Raw genomic sequence first — 11,523 nt, 5'->3', positions numbered from 1 at the left:
GGACAGAAGCAGGAGTCTTGCATAAATAATTTCATCAGATAGAACCATGGTTCTATGCCAAGCAAAAGGAAATGATTGTGGGAATTGGAACATTGAAACAACGCATACATTATTGACATTATTCGGGAAGACGTGTCAAAACTAGACTATGCAGACTGTACCCGAGAATTTTAAGAGTGGTTAAACAAGCTAGACAAATAAAGTACATCAGGTTAAGACTAATCTAACTGGTCAAGAGGATATGACTCGGTTAGTTTATAAATTGATGAGAACTAGTATACAAACAGAAGCCCGCATCCATATACTTATGCAACAACTACAGGCCTCCCTTCACCTTTCTAATTGTGACCTTCTATCGAAGAGATAAAAATGACAGCACAACATATCAGGGACAAATAAAATTTTCAAGTAAGCTCAAAACAGATTAAAATGTTATAATTATAGTGCATACCATGCTTATCATCTCAACCAAATAAGTGGGGAAGTAGAACCAAAGCAAAAACAGTATGTGTCATGCTTATAACATCAACCAATTAAGGGGGGAAAGTTAAGGTAGAACGTAACTTAAGACTGTTCTTGATAGTTATTATCTAAGCTCTAAAAACATTGGTAGACCTAAGCACATGAACTAAAATCTTACTTCACTGACAGGTTAGAAATAAATTGTAAACAACATCAGCTTAGAACAAATATGAAATCATAATTCACACTTATCACACAATATTTGCCTTTGAATACTAAAGCGTTACAAATCAAATAATTCACAGGGAACTCCAAGAGTAAAAGCAGACTGTAAATAATGCAAACATAGAAGACCAACACCTTCGAATATAATTGAAGCATAATAGCAAACTACATAAAATAGCTATAGAATGTGGCACTTGTGGATGATGCGTAATCAAGATTAAATACAAGCAACTAATGTGTCATCATTAAAAGGAATCTTGTGCATGACTAAAGACAGCACCTAAAAAGAATACAAGCACCATACTTATCAATTTAAGTGATCGGACACAGGAATGAAAACCACTGAGCAAGTTCAAAATGACAGCTCAAAAAGTGATAATTATTATCTTGAGATTAGGAGAATGAACACAGACGTATTAATGTCAGCAAAGAAACACATCGAGCTATGAAATTCACTTGCTATTTTATTACAGCTTTTATGCACCCAACCAAACAACGATGAAGGGCTCATCCATAATCATTCAATAATTACACCAATAACATCATACAGGATGCATAATTGACAATTGTGTACAGCATAAAACATAAATTGCATGAACAAAACATGACTACAAATTACAGTAAGAATGCTAATAATAAGCTAAGGGCCTCTTTGATTCACATGATTGCAAAAACGCTGGAATAGAAAGAATACCGAAAATCTATAGGGTTGCAATTGTAAAACAGAGGATTGAAAAAAAGTGAAAAATATAGGAATATGAAACAAATGGAACGTTTGAAATGCGGGAACTGAAATCAAAGGAATGCATTATTTAGTAGAGAAACCATGCGCTGGTATGCAACTTTGTCCCTCTTGCCTTGGTCTTTGTGTAAAAAAGAGGTATGACTCAATGTTTCACTCCATGCGAAATCACAGGGAACCAACAGTGTTTCTCTGGATTGCAACAGTATTCCTTCATACTGGTTCTTGCAAATCAAACATCGCTACAGTGGCAAATCTTATGGAATGAAAATTCCTACGTTTTTTCTATGAAAAATCCTTCAAATCAAAGGAGGCCTAAGACTAATCCAACACTGGACAGAGCATGTAAACCGGCAGAAGCCCAACTGAATATCCATGTAGAAAATCAAAGTCACAAACTAGAGATCAGAAGGATTGGTAGATTCCAACACAGTAATCAGCATCTGAATAGACCTTGATGTGTCACCCAATCAAAACATGGCAGGCAGTAAACTAGTTCAGCAGCTTTCTTCAATGTACTTGAAACTTCAAACAGATTACTTCAAAAGCAAACTTCCATGTTCTTTGAGGGTACTTCCCAAGAAAGTTACATCTAGAACGCAAACAAAACAAGCACCTCCGATATTCTTAGGGATCTTGAAATGAAACCAATCAAAAGGTGTGACCTAAATATAGCCACTGAAGAATCTCCACCATGAGCATGTCCACACAGTTCAAGAAGTACATATCCCAGCTCTACATTTATAACACAGCACACAACATAGCAAAATCCCTTTGATATGGTCTGACATGCATAGGCTGCTAGGCGAAAGCAAATATATCCGGATAGGCATAGCAAACCTTTTTCCACTAACTCTTATTGAATCTGACTAAGTCATGAAAGAACGGGATCAAATGCAGAAAAACTGCAGAAATTTGACTGTCTGGACTGTCTCCCAAATCACTGTTTTTCACCGCAAAAAGATAAAGCACTGTACGCAGAACATTATTGAATCACCAATGGAACAGACCAATCCAAACCACTCAACCTTCAATCTCTCATTCCAATCATGTCAAACAACCGACCAAGACCAATCCACCGTAACGAACAAAGATGAAAGCAAACGAACTGCTCCACATTTAAATAATCTCCGTTAAACAAACACAACGCTCTCACCAAAAATAATCTCCATTAATTGTGACAACCTTGAATCAAATCAGCAATTAGGATAAAAAAGTGTAAGCCACGACCCTAAAACATATAGCAATCAGAGCATGATGGATTAGCCAGCACCCTAAATCAGATCAGAAGTCAAAGCAAAATAGATTAGCCGCGACCTAAACCAAAGCAGCAAGCTTCAGAAGACGATACCAACATCACCGGAACGGAGGAGGACAAATCACCGGAACTATGCCAAAAAGGTCAAAATGTTTTTTGCTGCCAATTTATTATCTAAAAACGAAAAACAAAGTAGAAATGAAATAAATTAGACAGCATGCACACCCGCTATTTGAATTCATGACAAACGTGTAACTAGATACATTATGATGTTTCACAACAAACAAGTACGAAACAAGACTCTACATACACACTTGCTACATAGTAGAATCATATCGTAAGTTATAAACATGAAGTCAATATGAGATTATTCAGATTCATCTATTAAATTACTTCTTCAATTATATGCTGGAGACAAAAAATCCAATGAAAGCTACCAAGCCAAGTTATTATCAATTAGAGTTAAGATCAAATTTCACACAATTTGAGTAAGTTGGTAAAGAAATTTATTATATATATAAACCTAGAGTCACATAAAGATATTCTGTATTTTCTGTAGCAAAACCGACAGTGAAACAGTTGGAAGAAAAAACATCAAGGAAATGAAGTGACCCATCAAGGAAAAGAAAAAACATGCAATAAAACATGAGGTAAAAACTTTAGGCGGGCTCTAACATATACTATATTAAGTCACAGTATAAAATACATATATACTTAAGTCAAAATATCTTAAGGATTAATTATAGAACTTGCTCTTGAATTTAGTTAAATGAATTTATACTATATTATATTGTCATTCAAAATGCAGCCGGAAATGAGTACACGCTATCTGAAAAAAACCTTGTTACGAGTCAATTTTGGCATTCACATTTTTCAGCATAAAGATGACAGGTAGAATTAGGAGAAAAAAGAACACTGAAAAGCACAGAACAACATAGCGAACTAAACTATACAAACTTGTACATCTAGGTAAATATGTCTGAACTTCACATCAATAAAACGTGCAAACATAAGATAAACAGAGTACACACTAGCCTTCTCCACGCTTGGGCAATGAATAGGTATTTGAGTTCATTAATAATGATATATAGACACATTGCATCGAGACTAATATATCTTAAAGCGGTGCAACATGGATTGGAAACAAAGCTAAAACTCAGACCAAAACAGAACAACAAGTAGGGGCATACCAAGACTGACCAAACATTTATTGTTAACAAAGCTTGCAATAAAATTTCCAAGCAGAAAAGGAAGGCAAGAATATTCAGAGGGAAATTTTTAGACATACATGTAGCACAAGGATAGCATCAGGTTCCGAATAGAAGAACGAGCTTATAGGAAACTAGGAACACATCCGAAGCTACCGACTTATATATGACCACCAAGGTTGAGAATTAAAACTAAGCTTGCGACCACCACACAGATAAAATGTATTTCAAGGTAACTAAACAATACCAGCATAGAACGTACTAACACCTACTCAGCTCGTAACATCACTTTAACATTGACATTAACCATAAAAAATTCATGTGAACAGTGGACAGAAGCAAGAGTCTTGCATAAATAATTTCATCAGATAGAACCATGGTTCTATGCCAAGCAAAAGGAAATGATTGTGGGAATTGGAACACTGAAACAACACATACATTATTGACATTACAAGAAGATGTGTCAAAATTAGACTATGCAGACTGTACCCAAGAAATTTAAGAGTGGTTAAGCAAGCACGACAAATATAACTGGTCAAGAGGATATGACTCGGTTAGTTTATAAATTGATGAGAACTAGTATACAAACAGAAGCCCGCATCCATATACTTATGCAACAACTACAGGCCTCCCTTCACCTTTCTAATCGTGACCTTCTATTGAAGAGATAAAAATGACAGCACAACGTATCAGGGACAAATAAAATTTTCAAGTAAGCTCAAAACAGATTAAAATGTTCTAATCATTGTGCATGACATGCTTATCATCTCAACCAATAAGTGGGGGAAAGTAGAACCAAAGCAAAAACAGTATTGTGTCATGCTTATAATCTCAACCAAATAAGGGGGAAAGTTAACGGTATGTGCCATGTGCTTATAATTAAGGTAGATTGTGACTTAAAACTGTTGATAGTTATTGGCTGAGTTCTAAAAACATTGGTAGACCTAAGCACATGAACTAAAATCATAATTCACTGACAGGTTGGAAATAAATTGTAAACAACATAAGCTTAGAACAAATATGAAATCATAATTCACACTTATCACACAATATTTGCCTTCGAATACTATGTGAAATCGTTACAAATCAAATAATTCACACTGAACAGTGAGGAAACTCCAAGAGTAAAAGCAGACTGTAAATAATGCAAACATAGAAGACTCGAATATACTTGAAGCATAATACCAAACTACATAAAATAGCTATAGAATGTGGCACTCGTGAATGATGCAGAATCAAGATTAAATACAAGCAACTAATGTCATCATTAAAAGGGATCTTGTGCACGACTAAAGACAGCACCTAAAAAGAATACAAGCACCATACTTATCAGTTTAAGTGATAGAACACAGGAATGAAAACCACTGTGGAAGTTCAAAATGACAGCTCAAAAAGTGATAATTGTTATCTTGAGATTAGGGGAATGAACACAAATGTATTAATGTCAACAAAGAAACACATCAAGCTATGAAATTCAGTTGCTATTTATTACAGCTTTTATGCACCCAACCAAACGACGATGAAGGGCTCACCCATATATCATTCAATAATTACACCAATAACATCATACAGGATGCATAATTGATGATTGTGTACAACATAAACATAAATTGCATGAAGAAAACATGACTATAAATTACAGTAAGAATGCTAATAACAAGCAAAGACTAATCCAACACTGGATGGAGCATGTAAACCAGCGGAAGCCCAACCGAATATCCATGTAGAAAATCAAAATCACAAACTAGAGATCAGAATGATTGGTAGATTCCAACACAGTAATCAGCATCTGAATAGACCTTGATGTGCCACCCGAGAAAAACACAGCAGGTAGTAAACTAGTTCAGCAGCTTTCTTCAATGTACTTGAAACTTCGAACAAGTTACTTCAAAAGCAAACTTCCATGTTCTTTGAAGGTACTTCCCAAGAAAGTTACATCTAGCACGTAAACAAAACAAGCACCTCCAATATTCTTAGGGATCTTGAAATGACTTAGATCTTGAAATGAAACCAATCAAAAGGTGACACCTAAATATAGCCACTGAAGAATCTCCACCATGAGCATGTCCACACAGTTCAAGAAATACATATCCCAGCTCTACATTTATAACACGGCACACAACATAGCAAAATCCCTTTGATATGGTCTGACATGCATAGGCTGCTAGGCGAAAGCAAATATATCCGGATAGGCATAGCAAACCTTTTTCCTCTAACTCTTATTGAATCTGACTAAGTCATGAAAGAACGGGATCAAAAGCAGAAAAACTGCAGAAATTTGACTGTCTGGACTGTCTCCCAAATCACTGTTTTTCACCGCAAAAAGATAAAGCACTGTACGCAGAACATTATTGAATCACCAATGGAACAGACCAATCCAAACCACTCAACCTTCAATCTCTTATTCCGATCATGTCAAACATCTCCAAGGAATCAACTAAACCGACCAAGACCAATCCACCGTAACGAACAGAGATGAAAGCAAATAAACTGCTCCACGTTTAAATAATCTCCATTAAACTAACACAACTGGTTGCTCTCGCCAAAAATAATCTCCATTAATCGTGACAGCCTTGAATCAAATCAGCAATTAGGATAAAAATGGATAAGCCACGACCCTAAATCATATCGCAATCAGCATGATGGATTAGCCACGACCCTAAATCAGATCAGAAGTCAAAGCAAAATAGATTAGCTGCGACCTAAACCAAAGCAGCGAGGTTCAGAAGACGATACCAACATCACCGGAACGGAGGAGGACAAATCACCGGAACTACGCCTCGATCGAAATCAACGTAAGGAGCACCACAACCCAGACAGAAACGCTCGCCTGGAATTACAATCAAACGACGAACAGCGAAACAAGGAGCGCGAGATCTGAACCGATTACCCCATGGCCATACCTGCGACTTACCCGACGAGAGGGGGAAGAGAAGAGAAGAGACGTCAATCAAATCCTCCGATACGAGGAAACCATGGGAGGCTCCGGTGGTATTTTATAGAGGCCGTGGAGCCGGTGGCAGCGATGGGTTTCCGGGAAGGAGTCGGTGCGGGTGGACGCGGTTCCACCTTTTTTCAGTCGTGGCCAGAGACGAACCGACGTCGGACGGAGGGCCACGCGTTTTTCGTGGGAGAAAGGGAGTGGGCGGTGGGCGCGAGGGGCTTTGGTTAATCCTGAAACGACTCTGCCTGCGTTCTTATCCGTTGATGACGGGCACCGTCATACATGTGGCGGGATGCGTCCGCGCGATCATAAGGAACACGCTTTTTTTTACACGGGAACACTTTGCTTTTCATATTACCGTGGACCGACCAAATCGATGATCACAATACGGATTACATTACATCACGTGAGATATCACAACACGTTTACACACGTTGTCGTTGCTTGGACGAGAACGAAAAAGGTAACCAACGCGTTATCAGATACTGAACGGGCTAAGACTGGAGAAATGATTATTGAATGAGTTTTTTTCATGATAATACATGTCTTATTCATTATCATAAAAAAACAAAGTACAAATCATGTAAAGACCGACATGATAAAAAAATAGCAAAATATCGCTTGACACCAACGTCCGTCATCTTCCTTCGGCTCCACCACAGCAGCCACCGAATAAAAGAATGGCGATCACCTCCTCACCCGAGCTCGACGTGACTCTATCGCTGATATGCAACTTTGCGGACCTTTAATGTGGCTCCCAAAAATGAAGCCATTGCCGTTAAACGAATCAGACCGGGGCAACACCCAGGATACGCCATCTAACTCCAGATCTGGCACCCCACCACGACTAAGACGCCGAAGGAGAAAACCATACCTGCCATCCACGAACCATGAAGCCAGCACACGTTCCGTCTTCCAGACGTCGTCGATGCAGACCACAATCTGCATCAGCTCCTGGACTACCTCTCAAGCTCCGCGCCGACGCTGGAGCAAACGCCGCCGCAACGGCGGAGCCCGAGTACACAAGTCCACCATGAGGATGCCATCGCCGCCACACCATCCTTACTTGAACAGACTGGTTTCCAAATTCATCCCCAACCATAGGACCGATGACCTCATCAGGGAATGAGTTTTCTTTAACATACTCCCTACCTCTACTCCTAATGTCTGAATGGTTGAATAGTACGGTTTATTTTCATCCCACCACTTTCAACCGTTTTATTTCGCTGGGTTTTTTTTCGTCTGTTCTTTTTTTCGTCCCACCTCCCACCGCCATATCCTCATGTTGATTTTTTTTACCATCTCTTTCCTAACCTTTTCAAACTTTCCTAACTAGATATATTACAAATAGGCAGGATCCGATAGCACTTACCAAATAATAAAATCCAGTTTCATAGCAATCAATTCCAAATCTTAATTTTCCTAATTTATCAATTCTCGACTGTTCTAACGACAAATATCTCTTTTCGAGTTGGTAGTTCGACACGCATGGTTTTTTCAGCCTCCACCTCCCACCACCACCTCATCGTTGGTTTTCTCTCCTATGAAACCGAATCACACGACCCTTCCCATCCTATGTCGCTCAACCCTCTATCTTCTTTTAGGTTCACCGACACCGCGTGCCCCACCAAAATCACTTGAGTGAAGATCGATCCATCCAGACTGGATTGATCTCTTCTCCTGTCGGTGACGAACCCTGCCTAGATTGGATCAGTTCGGGTGTGAGAGGCCACCGTGCGTGGTGGCTGTGTGCGAGCGCTCTAATCGAATCGAATCACACCACCGGTCTCGTCCACCTAGCCATGGCCGATGATCACTTATGTTGTGGTTGTGTCCCTCTCCGGACAGCGGTGATGTTGGAGGGAGCTGCTGGCGCTGGCTAGGCTCCTGAGTCCCGACCGATCGCGTCGGCTCGCCGCTCCTCACTCAGTAGTTGCCAAGGAGGCTCGGGAAGATCAAGGAGAAGGAGACTAATAACGTGCGGCACATGAAGGGCCCAAGGAGTAAGTGACATGATTCTGTTCCAGCCTTCTCTCTTCCTCACCAAGGTAATCAATCTCATGCTGAATCTTTTGGTGCTATTATGTTCTTGCTAGGTAATAGAAAATGGAACATTGTCAGACATATTTTGATAGCTACAGACTTTCCATTGTTGATTCTTGTTAGTTCTATACAAAGAATGAATTAATTGTATTGCGATGTATATTGTTCTATATGACGAGATTAATCAATTGGCGGCACTTATGTATCTGTGAATGATGTCATGGACCGTTTGCAGGTCGTCCGCACTACGGGGTTTGGTCAAGATGGTGTCACTATAGGTGGACGATGTGCTCGAGCACCTGGAGAGTGTTGAGAATGACTTGTGGGCCTTGAGGAAGGAACAATTATACCGATAAGCTTACATCTGCATTTGCTTTCCTCTATGAAACAGTTGTTGTGTACATACATAAATGTATGATTGATACCAACTCAACTGAACAAAACCGAACTAAAACTGATGGTGGTGTACGTGTGTGTATACTTGATGTCTACTACGCAACTTTATTCTTGTAGACACGTGTTGGGCCTCCAAGCGCAGAGTTTTGTAGGACAGTGGCAATTTTCCCTCAAGTGGATGACCTAAGGTTTATCAATCCGCGAGAGGTGTAGGATGAAGATAGTCTCTCAAACAACCCTGCAACCAAATACAAGAAATCTCTTGTGTCCCCAACACACCCAATACAATGGCAAATTGTATATGTGCACTAGTTCGGCAAAGAGATGGTGATAAAAGTATAATATGGATAGTAGATATCGGTTTTTGTAATCTGAAATTATAAAAACAGCAAGGTAACTAACAGTAAACAGGCACAAAAACGGTGTTGCAATGCTTAAAAATGAGGCCTAGGGTCCGTACTTTCGCTGGTGCAATCTCTCAACAATGCTAACATAGTTGGATCATATGATTATCCCTCAAAGTGTAACGAAGAATCACTCCCGAGTTCCTATTAGCGGAGAACAATAGATAGGAATTTTTCGTAGGGTATGAATCCACCTCAAAGGTATTCTTTCCGATCGATCTATTCAAGAGTTTGTACTAAAATAACACAAAGCTATTGTTTCCGTTCGATCTATCCTAGAGTTCGTACTAGAATAACACCAAAGCAAATTCATATTCATAATACTCAGTCCACACAAAGAACTACAAAGAGTGCCCCAAGATTTCTACCGGAGAAACAAGGACAAGAACGTGCATCAACCCCTATGCATCGATTACCCCAATGTCACCGCGGGAATCCGCAAGTTGAGTGCCAAAACATATATCAAGTGAATCTATACGATACCCCATTGTCACCACGAGTATTCAATTGCAAGACATATATCAAGTGCTCTCAAATCCATAAAAGTATTCAATCCGATAACCACAAAATCTCAAAGGGAAAAACTCAATTCATCACAACAAGATAGAGAGGGGAAAACACCATATGATCTGACTATATTAACAAAGCCGTGATACATCAAGATTGTGACATCTCAAGAACACGAGAGAGAGAGAGAGAGAGAGATTAAATACATAGATACTGGTACAAACCCTTAGCCCCGAGGGTGGACTACTCCCTCCTCATCGTGGTTGTCGCCGGGATGATGAAGATGGCCACCGAAGATGATTCCCCCCTCCGGCAGGGTGCCGAAATGGGTCTAGATTGGTTTTCGGTGGCTACGGAGCCCTGCGGTACTTCTGATCTAGGTTAACCCCGAGGTGTTTCGGAATATTTGGGAATTTATAGTGCAAAGAGGGGGTACGGGAGGCCACCGAGGTGGGCACAACCCACCTGGCGCGCCCTGGTGGGTTGTGCCCCCTCGGGGCACCCCCCCAGGTGTAGCTCTGGCCCATTGGGTTTCTTCTGGTCCAAAAAATATCTCCAAAAAGTTTCGCGATGTTTGGACTCCGTTTGACATTGATTTTCTGCGATGTAAAAAACAAGCAAAAAACAGCAACTGGCACTGGGCACTGGGTCAATAGGTTAGTCCCAAAAAAATGATATAAAGTTGCTATAAAATGATTGTAAAACATCCAAGAATGATAAAATAACAGCATGAATACTTCACAAATTATAGATACGTTGGAGACGTATCAGCATCCCCAAGCTTAATTCCTAGTCGTCCTTGAGTAGGTAAATGATAAAAGAAATAATGTATGAAGTGTGAATGCTAGCAAAGTGCACAAGTTTGATCGATGATAATTTCAATCACTTTTCCTAGCATCACAACAACAATTCTTTCTTATAAAACTTCTCATGTTATAGTGGCAACCAATTCACATGTTAAAGTTCAAACAATGAATTCTCTTGAAACCCAACAACCTATGTTCTTAGTCACCAAGCAATTGCAATTCAACTTATTCAACAAAGTTTAAGTAAGAGCTCCACATACTCAACTATCATATAGTATTCTATGATTGCTAACACTCACCGCATACACATGAGCAAAACGTTTCAACCGGACACATAGAAAGATAGGCCTTATTGTTTTGCCTCCCAACGTATTCACCTCAAGGGTGATGTCAACAATAATAACTCATGCTACCCATATTCAACTAGGCATATGTGCATATATCTTTCCTCATCACATGATGCTTGCCAAAATAGAAAAATAAAAAGGAATAGAGAGAAGAACTTTGACTCTTTGCATAAAAGTAAAT

General features: G+C 39.5%; 1 long non-coding RNA gene across 1 annotated transcript; it reads right to left on the bottom strand.

The window, feature by feature from the left end:
- Positions 1-1,154: 1,154 nt before the first annotated feature.
- LOC119330758 lies at positions 1,155-6,996 on the bottom strand. The gene is made up of 2 exons (XR_005160232.1): positions 6,287-6,996; positions 1,155-2,457 (listed from the first exon to the last, which is right to left on the bottom strand). It is a non-coding gene; the product is annotated as an uncharacterized LOC119330758 (long non-coding RNA).
- Between the last annotated feature and the right edge of the window lie 4,527 nt (positions 6,997-11,523).

The sequence above is a fragment of the Triticum dicoccoides genome, chromosome 7A (assembly GCF_002162155.2).
Source record: "Triticum dicoccoides isolate Atlit2015 ecotype Zavitan chromosome 7A, WEW_v2.0, whole genome shotgun sequence".
Classification (NCBI taxonomy): Eukaryota; Viridiplantae; Streptophyta; class Magnoliopsida; order Poales; family Poaceae; genus Triticum; species Triticum dicoccoides.
The sequence above is the reverse complement of the archived record's forward strand: the minus strand, read 5'-3'. Positions and strand labels throughout refer to the sequence as shown.